The sequence below is a fragment of the Dendrobates tinctorius genome, unplaced genomic scaffold, assembly GCF_039654945.1.
Source record: "Dendrobates tinctorius isolate UK_male_01 unplaced genomic scaffold, ASM3965494v1 ptg000093l, whole genome shotgun sequence".
NCBI lineage: Eukaryota > Metazoa > Chordata > Amphibia > Anura > Dendrobatidae > Dendrobates > Dendrobates tinctorius.
This window is the reverse complement of record NW_027361761.1, coordinates 17,230,516-17,248,406: the sequence shown is the minus strand read 5'-3', so window position 1 is coordinate 17,248,406 and position 17,891 is coordinate 17,230,516. Positions and strand designations below refer to the sequence as shown.

General features: G+C 46.6%; 1 protein-coding gene and 1 long non-coding RNA gene across 7 annotated transcripts in view; one reads left to right on the top strand and one right to left on the bottom strand.

Annotated features, from left to right (window-relative positions):
- Positions 1 to 17,891, bottom strand: part of LOC141098586 (cytochrome P450 2C5-like) — a 306,296-nt gene that overhangs the window by 269,934 nt on the left and 18,471 nt on the right. The gene's annotated exons all lie outside the window — the stretch shown is intronic.
- LOC141098589 (uncharacterized) lies at positions 3,964 to 6,212 on the top strand. 5 transcript variants are annotated; one of them, XR_012234292.1, is made up of 4 exons: positions 3,964 to 5,019; positions 5,110 to 5,174; positions 5,259 to 5,506; positions 5,676 to 6,212. It is a non-coding gene; the product is annotated as an uncharacterized lncRNA (long non-coding RNA). The 5 variants fall into 5 exon arrangements; XR_012234293.1 differs by having other exon boundaries at positions 3,964 to 5,174; positions 5,259 to 5,357; positions 5,436 to 5,506; XR_012234291.1 differs by having other exon boundaries at positions 3,964 to 5,174.

Here is a 17,891-nt window from a genome sequence, read left to right as displayed (position 1 = left end):
AAGAATTGACATGTCAATTCTTTCTGCGGATTGAAAACCGCAGATAATCCGCGCGGAAAATTCCGCACCGTCTGCACTGCGGTTTTTGATTCCCATAGGGAATCATGGTACTGTACACCGCAGCAGAAACTGCTGCGGGTCCGCAGCAGCCAAAACCGCTGCGGAACCGCAGCTAAATCCGCAGCGTGTGCACACAGCCTTAGGGTTAGGGCTAGGGTTAGGGCTAGGGTTAGGGCTAGGGTTAGGGTTAGGGTTAGGGCTAGAGTTAGGGCTAGGGTTAGGGCTAGGGTTAGGGCTCAGATTAGGGTTAGGGGTGTGTTGGGGTTAGGGTTGGGGGTTTCCACTGTTTGGGCACATCAGGGGCTCTCCAAATGCAACATGGCGTCTGATCTCAATTCCAGCCAATTCTGAGTTGAAAAAGTCAAATGGTGCTCCTTCCCTTCCAAGCTCTGCAATGCACCCAAACAGTGTTTTACCCCCACATGTAGGGTTTCAGCCTACTCAGGACAAATTGCAAAACAATTTTTGGGGTCCAATTTCTCCTGTTACCCTTAGGAAAATAAAAAATTGGGGGCAAAAATATCATTTTTGTGGAAAAAAATGATTTTTTTATTTTCACGTCCGAGTGTTATAAACTTCTGTGAAGCACTTGGGGGTTCAAAGTGCTCACCACACATCTAGATAAGTTCCGTGGGGGGTCTAGTTTCCAAAATGGGGTCACTTGTTGGGAGTTTCAATAGTTTAGGTACATCAGGGGCTCTCCAAACGCACATGACACCCGCAGACCATTCCATCAAAGTCTGCATTCCAAAACGTCACTGCTTCCCTTCCGAGCCCCGACGTGTGTCCATACAGTAGTTTTCTCCCACATATGGGGTGTCAGCGTACTCAGGACAAATTGGCCAACAACTTTTGGGGTCCAATTTCTCCTGGTACCCTTGGGAAAATGAAAAAATTGGGGACTAATTGATCATGTTTCTGGAAAAAATACGATTTTTTTATTTTCATGCCCTGGCATTATAAACTTCAGTGAAGCCTTTGGGGGTTCAAAGTGCTCACCTCACATCTAGATAAGTTCCTTAGTGGGTCTAGTTTTCAAAATGGGGTCATTTGTTGGGGGTTTCCACTGTTTAGGTACATTAGGGGCTCTCCAAAGGCAACATGACACCCGCAGACCATTCCATCAAAGTCTGCATTCCAAAACGTCACTACTTCCCTTCCTAGCCCCGACGTGTGCCCATACAGTAGTTTTCTCCCACATATGGGGTATCAGCATACTCAGGACAAATTGGCCAACAACTTTTGGGGTCCAATTTCTCCTGGTACCCTTGGGAAAATAAAAAAAAGTGACTAAAAGATCATGTTTGTGGAAAAAATACGAATTTTTTATTTTCACGCCCGGGCGTTATAAACTTCTGTGAAGCACTGGGGGGTTCAAAGTGCTCACCACACATCTACATAAGTTCCTTGGGGGGTCTAGTTTACAAAATGGTGTCATTTGTGGGGGGTTTCCACTGTTTAGGTACATTAGGGGCTCTCCAAAGGCAACATGACACCCGCAGACCATTCCATCAAAGTCTGCATTCCAAAACGTCACTACTTCCCTTCCGAGCCCCGACGTGTGCCCATACAGTAGTTTTCTCCCACATATGGGGTATCAGCATACTCAGGACAAATTGGACAACAACTTTTGGGGTCCAATTTCTCCTGGTACCCTTGGGAAAATAAAAAAATGGTGACTAAAAGATCATGTTTGTGGAAAAAATACGAATTTTTTATTTTCACGCCCGGGCGTTATAAACTTCTGTGAAGCACTGGGGGGTTCAAAGTGCTCACCACACATCTACATAAGTTCCTTGGGGGGTCTAGTTTACAAAATGGTGTCATTTGTGGGGGGTTTCCACTGTTTAGGTACATTAGGGGCTCTCCAAAGGCAACATGACACCCGCAGACCATTCCATCAAAGTCTGCATTCCAAAACGTCACTACTTCCCTTCCGAGCCCCGACGTGTGCCCATACAGTAGTTTTCTCCCACATATGGGGTATCAGCATACTCAGGACAAATTGAACAACAACTTTTGGGGTCCAATTTCTCCTGGTACCCTTGGGAAAATAAAAAAATGGTGACTAAAAGATCATGTTTGTGGAAAAAATACGAATTATTTATTTTCACGCCCGGGCATTATAAACTTCTGTGAAGCACTGGGGGGTTCAAAGTGCTCACCACACATCTAGATAAGTTCCTTAGGGGGTCTAGTTTCCAAAATGGTGTCATTTGTGGGGGGTTTCCACTGTTTTGGTACATCAGGAGTTTTCCAAACGCGACATGGTGTCCGATCTCAATTCCAGCCAAAAACGTCAAATGGCGCTGCCTCCCTTCCGAGCTCTGCCATGCGCCCAAATAGTGGTTTACCCCCACATGTGAGGTATCAGCGTACTCAGAACAAATTGCACAATAACTTTTACGGTCCTGTTACCCTTGGAAAAATAAGAATTGAGGGTGAAAAGATCATTTTTGTGGAAAAAATATGATTTTTTAATTGTATGGCTTTATGTTATAAACTTCTGTGAAGCCCATGGGGGTTCAAAGTTCTCACCACACATCTAGATAAGTTCCTTAGGGGGTCTAGTTTCCAAAATGGTGTCATTTGTGGGGGGTTTCCACTGTTTTGGTACATCAGGGGTTTTCAAAACGCGACATGGTGTCCGATCTCAATTCCAGCCAAAAACGTCAAATGGCACTGCTTCCCTTCCGAGCTCTGCCATGCGCCCAAATAGTGGTTTACCCCCACATGTGGGGTATCAGCGTACTCAGGACAAATTGCACAATAACTTTTAGGGTCCTGTTACCCTTGGGAAAATAAAAATTGGGGTGAAAAGATCATTTTTGTGGAAAAAATATGATTTTTTAATTGTACCGCTGTACGTTATAAACTTCTGTAAAGCCCTTGTGGGTTCAAAGTTCTCACCACATATCTAGATAAGTTCCTTGGGGGGTCTAGTTTCCAAAATGGGGTCACTTGTAGGGGGTTTCCACTGTTTAGGTACATCAGGGACTCTCCAAACGTGACATGGCGTCCGATCTGAATTCCAGCCAATTTTGCATTGAAAAAGTCAAACGGCGCTCCTTCCATTCTGAGCTCTGCCATGCGCCGAAACAGTCGTTCCCCCCCACAAATCAGGTATCAGCATACTCAGGACAAATTGCACAATAACTTTTGCAGTCCAATTTCTCCTGTTACCCTTGGTAAAATAAAAAAAATTGAACCTGAAGTATTTTTTTTGTGAAAAAAAGTTAGATGTTCATTTCTTTTTAAATATTCAAAAAAATTCCTGTGACGCACCTAATGGGTTAATAAACTTCTTGAATGTGGTTTTGAGCACCTTAAGGGGTTCAGTTTTTAGAATGGTGTCACTTTTGGGTATTTTCTATCATATAGACCCCTCAAAGTGGCTTCAAATGTGATGTGGTCCTAAAAATAAAATGGTGTTGTAAAAATGAGAAATCGCTGCTCAACTTTTAACCCTTATAACTTCCTAACAAAAAAAAATTTTGGTTCCAAAATTGTGCTGATGTAAAGTAAACATGTGGGAAATGTTACTTATCAAGTTTTTTGTGTGCCGTATCTCTGTGATTTAAGGGCATAACAATTCAAAGTTGGAAAATTGCGAAATTTTCAACATTTTTGCCAAATTTCCATTTTTTTCACAAATAAACGCAAGTTATTTGAATGAAATTTTACCACTAACATGAAGTACAATATGTCACGAGAAAACTATGTCAGAATCACCGGGATCCATGGAAGCGTTCCAGAGTTATGACCTCATAAAGGTACAGTGGTCAGAATTGTAAAAATTGGCCCGGTCATGAACGTGCAAACCACCCTTGGGGGTGAAGGGGTTAATCATCTAACTTCGTAGTGATTTTCTTCTTTTTCTCTCCAGTTGTAGCTCACATAGTCTCCCCACCAATACTTTCAGTCCATTGTACCTGGTTGTTATCCTTTTCAACCTATTTCATTCTTTTATTTGCAGCATTCGCACCCATACCCTTACACAGATAGATATCCTCTGCCCCCACATTCATCACAATAGCTTGACTACATACAATCCTGGCTCAGCAACACATTAGGCCTGTTTCACACTTCCGTTTTTTCAAATCCGTCAAAATCCGTTGTTTTCCGTAAAAAAACGGATCCGCCATTTTTTGCAGGATCCGTTTTTTTTGTCCCATAGACTTCCATTACGGTTACCGCGGATCCGTCAAAAAAACGGATCCGTTTTTAAAAAACGGATCCGTTTGCATCAGTTTCCGTCAAAAAAACGGAAACGGATCCGTTTGGCGGACACAAAAACGGAAGTGTGAAACAGGCCATGACATTCCTAAGGAGATTTATTCCCCTTTTCATAGTGACATGAGTTTCCATTGCACTGCCTTCTTTCTGTCTCCTGATCACAGGACATGCTCCCCTGCTCTCTCACAACGTTGGACACTGAGGTCCGCAGCGTCTGCTTCACCTCCTTTCAACCCCCGGTCACATGACCGCTCGTTTACACAGCATTCCCATGGAGACATTCCTCTTACTCCTTCCACAGAGGGATGGACGTCTAGGGCACAAGCGCCGCCATCTACCCGCCCACTGTTACATCATCTGCTCCTCTTACTTGGACACAGCTGTCTATCACACAGGCGCCGCCACATTATTAACATCCTGATCATGTGACCGCCCTCCTGGGGCTGTGATAGGCTATCATTCTCCACTTATACCCGGATATACTTCCCTGCAATACAGCGTCTCTCATACCAGCAGCACATGCGTCCAGCCACAGACCAAGGGAACATTTGTAAGAGATCCGGCTCATTTCTTGCTGGTTCTCTACTTTATCACATTGACAGCATTTACTCATTTTCTGCAGCGCTATTCTTCTGCACCCTCAGCGCTTCTCCTGAACAGCGCGCTCACTCTCCCTGTGACACGTGCCTCCCTGGGCAGGACAGACCATTTGGAGAATCACAGGTGACTCTAGCTCTCCCAGACAACATTAGGGCACCACTATTGTACCAACTAGTGCCTTTTTGCTTCTGCTTTCTCCTCTTTCGATTTCAGCACCCAGTTGTGGACATTCCTGCCTGTCACAAACAATACAGGATAGTTTCCTGAATATATTACAGGTGATTTCACACTTCTTATACAGTGTTCACCTCACATTCTTTGTCCTCAGGGCTCCTCATACCTTCTACATGTTTCAATTGCAGTACAAATTTCTGGACACCCACACCAATCATTGGATCTACCCGTCCCTGTATAACCTAAGGTGTCAAACCCGTGGTTCTGGTGATTTACTACATGAATGGGTAATTCAGTTCACATTACGTGCATATCCTCAGCCTATCTCAGTACACACATGTATACTCTTTTTTTATCATCCTCAGCGTCCTTTCATCCTCAGTAGCTGCTGCTTCCCAGACGTCTGTTTCTCCACATTATCAATGAATATACCCAGGTATTAATTGACTGTTTTGGACTTTTTCTGCTTCCTCATTCATATAACATCGCCCAATATGTTTATGTGCCATAGTCACGCACCGTCTTGTTCTTTTTTTCCAGTACTGAATAGTGCCTACTTATGACAGCGGTTCTTTAATAATAATATATGGAATTTTCCATTACAGTTCCTCTCAGGTACCTGTCTTGGCACTCATTCCAGTCGGCTATTACCTTTCATGTGGTATTGCACATCCAGTAGCACCAGCCGACCATGAATCTCACTGTATCCTTTATTGACCAGTGTCACACTTGTAGTTTGTTTTCAACCTCCTAGGGCACGTCTTTTACATATGTTCCTTACATACCATCACAGCACGGACTCTCTATCACTGCCCATGGAGCCTGTGGAGTTTCACTAAGCTCACTTGAACCTTATCTCAGGATTCGCTATTTCAGTATTTATCTAGTTATCGACCTTTCGTCTAAGCTTAACATGATGTTCATACGGTCATTATCAGCATCCTGTTCCTCAGATATTTGTTATATACTTATTTGTTCACTAACCATACTGTCTTGTCTTCTTGTAAACTCATTCTAGTTAAAACCAACTGTGAAAAAATTCTGTTTCTGATGAAGGTCAATTGTATGACCGAAAACATTTAAAGAAGTAAAGAAGTATATTGAACTGGATGCCTTTTACAATAAAGGAACTGTCAAATCAATTTTTCTTTTGAGTGCCAAGTTTTTGTACTACGTTGTTAGTTGGCTGGATACCCGACTTGTGCACCTCCCTCCTCACTGAGTGCCGTGTTTTTTCTATTTTGTACCATACTCGCTGGCACCGCTGTGTCGCCTGCAGGTTCTCACGTACAACCTGGGTCAGCTCCTGTAGGCAGTCCCGGAATTCCAGCACATAGGGTACAATAGGTACCCCTTCTATGAGGCCCTCCCCTTCCCAGTGTTCCAGCACTAAGTCTAGGGGTCCCCTTACCCATCTCCTGTATACCAGCTTGAACGGGCAGAACACCGTGGATACTTGGGGCACCTCCCGATAGGCAAACAGGAGGTGTGGCAAGAATTTCTCCCAGTCCCTGTAGGTCCTGGTAAAAGTCCCAATGAGCTGTTTTAATGTCCCGTTAAAGCGTTCACACAACCCATTGGTTTGCGGGTAGTAAGGGGCGCTTCTAATGGACTTTACGCCGCACAGCTTCCACAGTTTGTTGGTCACCTCTGCTGTAAACTGGGTACCCTGGTCCGAGATAATCTCCCGGGGAAATCCAACCCGTGAGAAAACCTGGAGCAGGGCGGCCACCACCGTCTCTGCCAGTTTGTTAGGTAACACAACCGCCTCTGGATACCATGTGGCATAATCTACCACTGTCAATATATACTTTTTCCCGGATGGACTGGGTTTGGCTAACGGCCCTATCAGATCGACCGCTATTCGACTAAATGGTTCCTCCACAATGGGGAGGCATAATTTGGCCTTGTATCGATCCCCCCTCTTGCCAATGCGCTGACAACTGTCACAGGTCTGGCAGTACTGATGAACATCATAGGTTACCCCCGGCCAAAAGAAGTTTTGTGTCAGACGATGCCTGAAGCGACTGATGCCGAAGTGCCCGGCCAAGGGTATATCATGAGAGATTCGCAGTAACTCCTGCCTATACTTCTTGGGAACTACCAGCTGTTGTTTTATAGTGGGGCTCGTCCCTGTGTGGTGCTGCTATGTGATCCGGTAGAGGAGTCCCTGCTTCCATACAAACTGTTCCCCTTCCAGTACTCCTCTCCCCTCCTGTGTCTTCCCACGATATCCCTCTAATGAAGGATCCTCAAGTAACACCCTCTTAAATTCATCTGGGGTGGCCCAAGAAATGTGTCTGGCTATGGGAATATGTGCAGGGCTGGGATGTCTTCCCTGGACCTCCTCTGAGTGTGATTCCGCCTCCGCAGCTCGAGCTTGTCTCCGGGTGGTCACAGGATAGGTCTCAGCCAGAGGGGCCACCGAGAATGCAGACAACATGGGCCCCAAGTCATTTCCCAGCAAGACGTCTGCAGGCAAATCCTCCATCATACCGACCTCAACAAGGCCATCCCCGACTCCCCAGTTCAGGTGAATCCTGGCAGTGGGTAGTCGATGTATAGCTCCCTCTGCTACACGGACTTCCACTGTCCGGTCCGTCTTCTCTTGGTCCCGGACGAGATGAGGCTTCACAAGGGTCAAAGTTGCCCCGGAATCTCTTAGTCCCTGCATACTTTTCCCATTAACCCACATGACCTGTCGATGCTGTTGTCGATTATCTGCCCGGGCTGCCTGCACGGGGTCTACTTCATGCAGCACTTCCTCCATCTCTTCCTCCATCTCTTCCATCTTTAGTCGTAGCCCCCAATGCCGGGTCAGCTTCGCCTTGGTAGCAGTGTCCAGCAGCCCGGCTGAGGGTAGCTGTTCCCGCCTTTGGCCACTGGGTATGCTGAGTCCGGTTGGGGCATTGTCTTTGCAGATGGCCCAGCTGACGACAGGTGTGGCATCGCGCCCCAGGGGGACTATGGTAGGCCGGGTTTCTAGCTGGTCCCCCTACAATCTTCGGTGGTTTGGGGCCCTCCAGGTCCATGGGTGGGCCCCTAGTGACCACCTTTGATCAGGACAACTGCGGCCTCCTGGCATCATGATGTTCATTGGCCAGACGAGCGGCTTCCTCAAGAGTCGTTGGCCGCCTGTCCCGAAGCCATTCCTGTGTCTCGGGGTTTAGTCCATTAAAGAATCGTTCTAACAGGAAGAGCTGGAGGACGTCCTCCTTAGTGGTTGCTTGGCTCCCTTGTACCCACTGTAGCAGTGACCGCCGTAATTTACAGGCCCATTCAGCCTGGGTATCGGTTACGCGTTTTATAAGTCCGCGGAACTTTTGGCGGTAGGCCTTTGGTGTCAGCGCATACAGGGCCAAGATCACTTCTATGATCCGCTCATAGTCCACACAGTCCTCATCAGGTACCATGCGATAGGCATCCGCTGCCCGGCCTGTCAGCTTGCTGGCCAGAATCTGAACCCGTTCCTCCGGCTTCACTTGATGAAGGGCACACTGCCGCTCAAAGTCCTGCAGAAAGCCATCAATGTCTTCCTCTGCCTCCCCCAACTGTCGGAAGGCATTATACTGGATCTTTATGTGGCTTACTGTTGAAGGTACCTGGTCGAAGGCCAGAGCTCCCCCTGCTCGCTGCCTCTCTTCTCTCCACTCTGCCACCTCCATCTTGGCCAGCTCCACTTTGGTCCGCTCTGCCATCTCCATCTTGGCTAGCTCTATCCTGGTCTGCTCAGCCATCTTTTCCTTCAGATCAATACGCACATCAGCCATCACCTCTCGTATGATCTCTACTGCAGGGATTAGGCCATAGAACTCCAGTCTGTTCTTTACCAACCTCTGGAATTCGGTCTCCTCCACATTCACATTGGGGGGCGCTGCACTGTCATGTTCCATGATGGCTGCTATCAAATCCACTTTTGTTTTGTTGCTGGCGATCAACCCTCGGGCTTCCACCAGATATTTTAATGTAGTCCTCTTTAACTTCTGGTAGTTATTTTCCATTCATTCCTTTCCTCCTGTAGATGGGGTATCAAATCCCTCCGCTGCCACCAGTGTAAAGGGGTCTAACCAAGCTGGGGTACCTCTTTCAGTACCACCCCGTGTTTTCGGAGGTCCGCTCTGCGTTGGCTGGAGTCTGAATGAATGACGCTGGCTGGAATCCCTTGGTTACATGGGCGCATATAAAAGATCACTGCTTCTCCTCGTATTTCCAGTCTGGCAACACTTTACTCACAGGACACAGAATATATCACACAGATACAGAGGGCAGGCCAATAGAAAAGCGGCAGGCCAGACATGCATTACAAAAGCCGCAGGTGGCCGGAGCCTGCCGATGTTTACTGTGGGAATTACAAAGGTGGGGGGAGGGTGGACAAAAAGAGAATATCGTGTCCCCTCTGCCCAGGGGGGCAGCCTGTGGGCTGATGCATTAGGGACAGGCATCTCACATAGAACCTACTATACATACATATAACTGCACAACATATTCTGGGTGCTGAGTGGTTCTGTAACACATAACACAACATACATACTACATACATACTACATACATACTACATACATACAGCATACATACTACATACTACATATATACTACATTCATACAACATACATACATACTTAGTACATACTACATACATAAAACATACATACAACATGCTACAGACATACAACATACAGTACATACTACATACAACATACATACTACATACATACAACATAATACAACATGCTACAGATATGCAACATACATATTACATACAAGATACTACATACAACATACATACAACATGCTACAGACATACAACATACATACAACATACATACTACATACAACATGTAACGGGGTCTAACCAAGCTGGGGTACCTCTTTCAGTACCACCCCGTGTTTTCGGAGGTCCGCTCTGCGTTGGCTGGAATCTGAATGAATGACGCTGGCTTGAATTCCTTGGTTACATGGGCGCATATAAAAGATCACTGCTTCTCCACGTATTTCCAGTCTGACAACACTTTACTCACAGGACACAGAATATATCACACAGATACAGAGGGCACATACAATACAATACATACAATACATTCATACAATACATACATACTACATATATACTACATTCATACAACATGCTACAGACATACAACATACATACAACATACATACTACATACAATACATTCATACATTCATACAATACACACATATAGACATACAGTACATATAACATAGAGTGCATACTCACCATCACTTGTCACTTTGTTCCCCGAAGCCAGTGTCATCTATGAAAAAAATTAGAAAATAACAAACAAGCGATATACTCCCTAATCCACAGATATCCACGAGGGTCCCACGCCGATTTCCCGTGGAGAACAGCAGCATCAGCTGATGCGACCGTTCTCTAGGGGGCTCCAGGAATCCAATGGTGGGAGGTAGGTATCCTTCCGCACTGTATTCCTCCGCCACTGTAAAAAAATAGTTCCTAGTCTCACTTTATGGCAAAAGCTATGTGGGAACTTTCTCACACAGCAATGCCAAAAGTGAGGCTAGGGGCTATTTTTTTACAGTCCTACTACTGTCCCAACATTGGCTAATGTGTCAATCACTGTCATTGTAGCAGGCATAGCCCGATGGGACTTGTAGTCCCATCGGACGATGCCTGTACACACACACAACCCCCGGCAAGCCCGCACAGACCCCCAGCAGTCCACACAGACCCCCGGCAGCCGGCACAGACCCCCGACAGGCCCGCACAGACCCCCGGCAGTCTGCACTGACCCCCGGCAGTCATCACAGACCCCCCGCAGGCCTGTACAGACCCCTGGCAGTCGCACAGACCCCTAGCAGGCCCGTACACACCCCCGGCAGGCCCGCACAGACCGCGCATAATGATGCGCACAGACCGCGCATCATGATGACATCATTTCAGCAGCCAATCACAGCCACAACAGTGGCTCATTGCATTATGGGGACTTCCGATTCCGGTATCCGATATTGAAAAAATATTGGTACTCGGTATCGGAATTCCGATACAGCAAATATCGGTCGATACCCGATATTTGCAGTATCGGAATGCTCAACACTACCTGTGTCTGTGTCCAGTCTGCCTGCTGCCCCTCCCTCCTGATCACACCTGGGCATTTTCATGTGCAGTTAACTAGCTATAAATTCAGAGTCACAGGTCTGTCCTGATCTCAGACTGTCTCCATAAGGATGTCTTTTTAAGGATAACAGCAGAAATATGCCAGAAATGAGCCAGAAGTGACCAGAAGGTATGACTAACCAATGTGTTTACATGTTCTAAATTTCTTTTGCCTCCAAACTTACTCTCACCATGCTGACATACGCTCTAACAGTTTTGGCTCCATTAATCCTCACACTCCTTCTCTATCCGCAAACCCCAGCACCCGCTAACCAAAAAATAATCTATCCTTCCCTCTTGCCTCCTCACCTGACCTCCTCAGCTGACCTGCTCCTCGACCTCAGATTTCTCCTAATAAAATACAAAACAAGCCACCCACCATCCTTCTCCAACATTCTCTGCTTCTCCTCATTGCTGGCGACATATCTCCCAACCCTAGACCCACACAGCTCATACCTCCCATTATCACCCCGTCTATCGTTCCCAACCCAATACAAACACCAATCTTTCTGACCTCAAATCCGTGCCCTTGACAATCACCACCCTGATCCCACTCTCTGGATCACTCTGAAATGCCCGCTCTGTCTGCAATAAACTCCATGTGATTCACGACCTCTTTACCTCTCATAATTTTTCCTTCCTTGGCCTCACCGAAACATGGCTGACACCCTCTGACACCGCCTCCCCTGCTGCTTTATGTTACGGCACCCTCCACTTCACCCACACTCCTTGCTCTGGCAACAGACATGGTGGAGGAATGGGCCTTCTCCTTTCTTCCAACTGCACCATCAACCCAATACCACCTCTACCCTCCCTCACTCACCCCTCTTTTGAAGTCCACTCTGTCCGCATCTACTCTCCCTCCAACCTCCAAGTGGCTGTCACATACCGACCTCTGGGCCTGACCACTGCCTTTATTGACCAATTCTCCACCTGGCTCCTTCATTTTCTCTCTGCTGACATTCCCACCATCATCATGGATGACTTCAACATCCCCATTGACACCCACCAGTCGGCAGCCTCCAAACTCCTGTCCCTTACATCATCTTTTGGACTTACTCAGTGGTCCTCCTCAGCCACCCACACAGATAGAAACACATTAGACCTGGTCTTCACCCGTCTCTGCTCCCTATCTAACTTCACCATCTCCCCTCTCCCTCTATCTGACCACCATCTACTCACTTTCTCATCCCTGTCCTCCTCTCCTATCACCCATGTCCAGCAACTTGTGCACCCCCGCAGAAACCTCGCACATCTAGACACTCGCACACTCTCTGACTCTATTCTACCACTGTCCTCCATATCTTCACTCCATGACACAGACACTGCCACAAGCTTCTACAATGCCACTCTTGCATCAGCCATCGACTCAGTCACCCATGTCATGCATAGCAGAGTGCGACGAATCAATAGACAACCCTGGCACAATAACATCAGGGTTGATGTCAATAGACAACCCTGGCACAATAACATCACTAAAAAGCTTCGGCAAGCATCCAGAATTGCTGAACGGCGCTGGAAGAAAACACATTCACAAAACAACTTCACTGCACTCAAATAAGCAATACTCGCATTCAAATCTGCCCTTACCTCTGCTAACAGGCCTACTTTACACCCCTTGCATCTTCCTTATCCCACAGCCCCAAACAGTTGTTCAATACTTTTAACTCCTCCCTCCGCCCACCACTGCCCCTTCCGACTTCCCTAATCTCTGCCGAGGACTATGCTGCACATTTCAAAAACAAGATCGACCAAACACGGCAAATCTGTATTGCTCAACCACCACAACCCCTTTGCACTCCAGACCAATGCCCAAACCCCATAGCCTCCCTATCTAAAATCACTTAAGGGGAGCTTGCTCATCTTCTCTCCAAATCACACCTCACCACTTGTGCATTTGACCCTATCATATCCCACCTCCTCCCCAACATCACCACCACTCTTATCCCATCCTTAACCCACCTCTTCAACCTATCACTAACTTCTGGTACCTTACCTTCTTCTTTCAAACTTGCCACAATCACGCCTATCCTTAAAAAGCCAACCCTCAACCCAACAGCCATGTCCAGCTATGGCCCAATATCGCTGCTCCCATTCGCTTCTAAACTCCAGGAGCAGCACGTCCACGCTGAACTTTCCTCCCACCTCTCATCTAACTTGCTCTTTGACACTGTACAATCTGGTTTCCGTTCCCATCATTCCACTGAGACAGCCATGACCAAAATTACCAACGACCCACTTACAGCCAAAGCTAACAGATAATACTCTACACTCCTCCTTCTAGGCCTGTCCTCTGCTTTTGACACAGTTGACCACTGCCTCCTACTACAGATACTCTCTTCATTTGGCATCAAAGACCTCGCCCTATCCTGGATCTCCTCATACCTTTCCAATCGCACATTCAGCATTTCCCACTCCCACATTACCTCCTTATCCCACTCTCACTCTGTTGGAGTTCCCCAAGGCTCTGTTCTAGGACCTCTACTCTTCTAAATCTATACACTTGGCCTGGGGCAATTCATAAAGTCCCATGGATTCCAGTACCACCTTTATGCCGATGATACCCAGATCTACCTCTCTGGCTCAGACGTCACCTCTCTGCTGTCCAGAATCCTGGAGTGTCTATCAGCCATATCCTCCTTCTCCTCTCGCTTCCTCAAACTCAATGTGGACAAATCTGAACTGATCATCTTTCCCCCATCTCACAGATCTTCTTTACCTGACCTATCTATAACAATTGACGACATCACGCTTTCCCTCGAACCAGAGGTCCACTGCTTCGGAGTAACCCTTGACTCTGCCCTGTCCTTCAAACCCGAAATCCAAGCTCTCTCCACCACCTGTCATCTCCAGCTCAAAAATATTTCCAGAATCCGTCCCTTCCTCAACCCTCAATCTACTAAAATGCTTGTGCATGCCCTCATCATCTCCCACCTCGACTATTGCAACATCCTTTTCTGTGGCCTCCCTGCTAACACCCTCGCACCCATCCAGTCCCTCCTTAACTCTGCCGCCCGCCTAATTTACCTCTCCTCGCTACTCCTCAGCTTCTCTCCTCTGCAAATCTCTTCACCGGCTCCCATTTCCTCAGAGTATCCATATAAAATTACAAATACTGACCTACAAGGCCATCTATAACCTGTCTCCTCCATATATCTCTGAACTAATCTCCCGATATCTTCCCTCACATAATCTCCGGTAGTCCTAAGACCTCCTTCTCTCCTCCACACTTATTTGCTCCTCACCTAACCGCCTTCAAGACTTCTCCCAAATATCCCCCATCCTCTGGAATTCTTTGCCCCAAAACGTCCGACTATCAACCACACTCGGATCCTTGAGACGGAACCTGAAAACCCATCTCTTCAGGAAAGCTTATAGCTTGCAATGATCCCCGCTGCCTCCTCACCACTACTGGAGCTACCACCTCATCATCACTGGAACTGCTGCAACCCCCAACCTACTGTCTCCTTCCCCACCATCCTGTAGAATGTAAGCCCGAAAGGGCAGGGTCCTCTCTATATCAGTCTGTGATTGTTAGTTTGCTTACTATAAGGCTGTGTTCACATACAGCGTTTTTTTAGCGGTTTTTACCGCGGTTTTCACTATAAAACCGCTATAAAACCGCTAAAAATAAGGTGCACAGTCATTTCTATGCATTTTGCACTTTTTGTGCACATTGATGCGTTTTTTACCGCGAAAAAAACGCATCGCGGTAAAAACCGCAGCATGCACATTAATATTGCGTTTTTTTCCGCGGTTTAGGCTTCTCCCATGCTTTTAGAAACCGCTGCGGTAAAAAACACATCAAAAACGCATCAAAACCGCGCAAAAAACGCGCAAAAACTGCCGAGGAAAAATAGGTGCGGTTTCTGGGAAGGGATTCAGGTTTTTGTGCAGAAATTTTATGCACTTAGCCTAAGTGGTATCTGTAATTTGTATGTAACCCCTTCTCATGTACAGCACCATGAAATCAATGGTACTTTATAAATAGATAATAATAATGTCAGCTTTTTTTTATCTTAAATTGCGTTATACTTCTGAAACCTTGTGGATACATTTTTGGAGATTGCCTTGCTGAAACACTCCAAATACGGAATAATGAAGATTATTGCCTGAGCTAAATTGTCACATATGATTATTGCTATCCGGATTGTGAAATTCACACAACTGCTAGACAAATTTTGTGTAATTTAGTCAATAGAAGCGGAATATCATATAGCAAAATGATTTTAAAATGGATGTTACTATATGCTGCCACTGAGGAATATTATTTTGCGGTAAAAATCATGTTTATAGGCTGATACACAGGAATATCTTGTAGCTCCCAGAAAATGGTTTTGTATATGCTGGCATTACCTAGTATTATTTCCCTATACAAATAGCTGATTGTATATTTTGGTAGTGGATGAAACCCTCCCTATTTAACCCTAATACCACAGTCTGTATATAATACTAACTACTATCTACAGCATGTACTTGCAGTGATGATAAAACACCCAGGTGCCTGATTTCACCCTCCCTCCTATTAAATCTCTCCCTACTTAAATCCCCACCTAACAAACAAGTAATCTCTTCATAATCAATCTTCAGCTCTTAAAAGAGCTTTTTGGAGTAAATAACACTCACTATAAACTCCTTTCACTCCTACTACGTTGAAACTACGCTCTCCCTATGCTGTTTCCAGCTGCAATATGCAAGATGGCACTGGAAGCCTTTAAATAGTCCCTATGATGCTGGAAGGCCAGCCAATCACAGTAATGCCGGCGCCATCTTGTGGCAAGCCAGCCCAGTATGTTCATTGGCTGCAAATAAAGCACCAAATATGCTGGGCTCAGGATTGCTAATCTTCCGAGCTAGGCAGATGCCCGCTGGGCCAGCAACTCTAAGCTACAAAATGGGCCGCTGGCCCTTTAAATGTTCTGCACAGGCCCTGGTGCACGCGCTCTCTTGGTGCCTGTGCTGACCAGGGCAGTGGCGGCCCGCGTCAGCGTGTGAGCGCAGCCCTTGTTCATGATTGGAGAAGTTTGAAAAGGACCTGTGCAGAAGTTTCAAAAGGTCGCGCCATGGCGCACACAGGATGCCCGCCTGAGCCTCAATCTGTCTGACGCTGGCCAGTACCAGTTTCAGAGAACCGTGCTTTCCTCACCAATACCCAGCCGGCATCCGCTACAAGTCATCATCAGCATGCTGGCTGGACAGTCATCATGCTATGACCGGCGATACAAAAATCTTTTGCCACAGGTAGATCCATTCTTATTTCTCTTATTGTGTGGCGATGAGAATTCATGCTTTTTCTCAGTTTTTGCCCGGTCTCCCCCACATACAGACCCCCAGTTGGACATGGTATTGAGGGTCCAGAGGCCCCTCATTAAGGGGAGGGTACTGTCATGATCCAGGTGGGATCTGACTGATTAAATGCACAAAGTAACCTTTTTTTTCCTTTGGCTGTGTGCCAAAGGTGGTTTTGCCCCCGGTGGCCATTAGGGTCATTGCACTGTGGTGATTTCAGTTGTCGTTTTCCCCCCGGTGGCCATTAGGGTCATTGCACTCTGGTTACCTTAGTTTGTGCACGTGATTATGTAACAGGTGTGATTGCTCTATAAAAGAGTGTCAGGTGTGTCAATCACTGTTGGTGAAGGTTCCTCATTTGCAAGCAAACCTGGGTGAAGGATGGAGCTGAACGAGAGTCCCGGGCAGCCCAGTCAGAATGCTGGAGTAGCAGCTATGGTTTCTGCAAGGAGGGCTGGCATGGCTTGGTGGAGTGTCAGAACAATATCAAAAACGAAGTTGCTTCCAGAAATATTCACAGCCAATATATAAACTTGTACAGCAGAGTATTAAAGCCCAACGTTTCGGCCCCTCTGGTCTTTATCAAGGGTTAATTCTGCACCTTGCCATACGTGCACGTGGTGAATCCCAAAGAGCTCTTGAATTCCCAGTGCATAAAGAGATGATATAAAAAGATGAAATAAATGAATATATTTCTGGAAGCCACTTCATTTTTGATATTGTTCTGAGTGCTAGAGGTGTTTTGACATTATTCATTCTATTATTTTCCTCTGAGCACCACTCTGCTGTGCCCTTTTTTTACGAGTGCAAGTAGGACCTTGATTCCACATTTTTTGGTGGAGTGTCAGCTATGGTGTAGAGCTGCACTCAGGATGCTGGACTCGGTTGCTGGAAAGCTGGACTCAAAATGTTGCACTCTTTGGCAGAAAAGCTGAACTCGAGTTGCTGGACTCTGTTTCTGGACAGCTGCACGCAGGTGGTGGACTCTGTTTGCTCCAAGGCTGCACTATGATGTTGGATCCGGTCGGAGGAAAAGATGCATGCAGGTGGTGGGCTCTGTTGCTTGGAGCGTAAGCAACAGAGCAAAGCTAAGTCGTGTTTCCCCTGTTTTGTCACTTTTCCTTATGTGTGATTAGTGCAGTGGTGGGATTAGTTTCCGCACCAACCATTTCCCTAGTGAGGGTTTAGGTGCAGGGCGAGTCAGGGTTTTTAGGTTCCTGATCATCGCCTGGTGCGGAACCGGCCTAGGGAACGTTAGGAGTGTAGAGACACTGACTCAGGGTAGTGCAGCAGGTCTCCACGTCCCCGTTCCCTATCGCAGGGCCACCATTGTTATTGTTACCCAGGTTTTCCCTATTCCCTGTGTCTGGTTGTATTAGTTACTGGCCTGCGGGCCG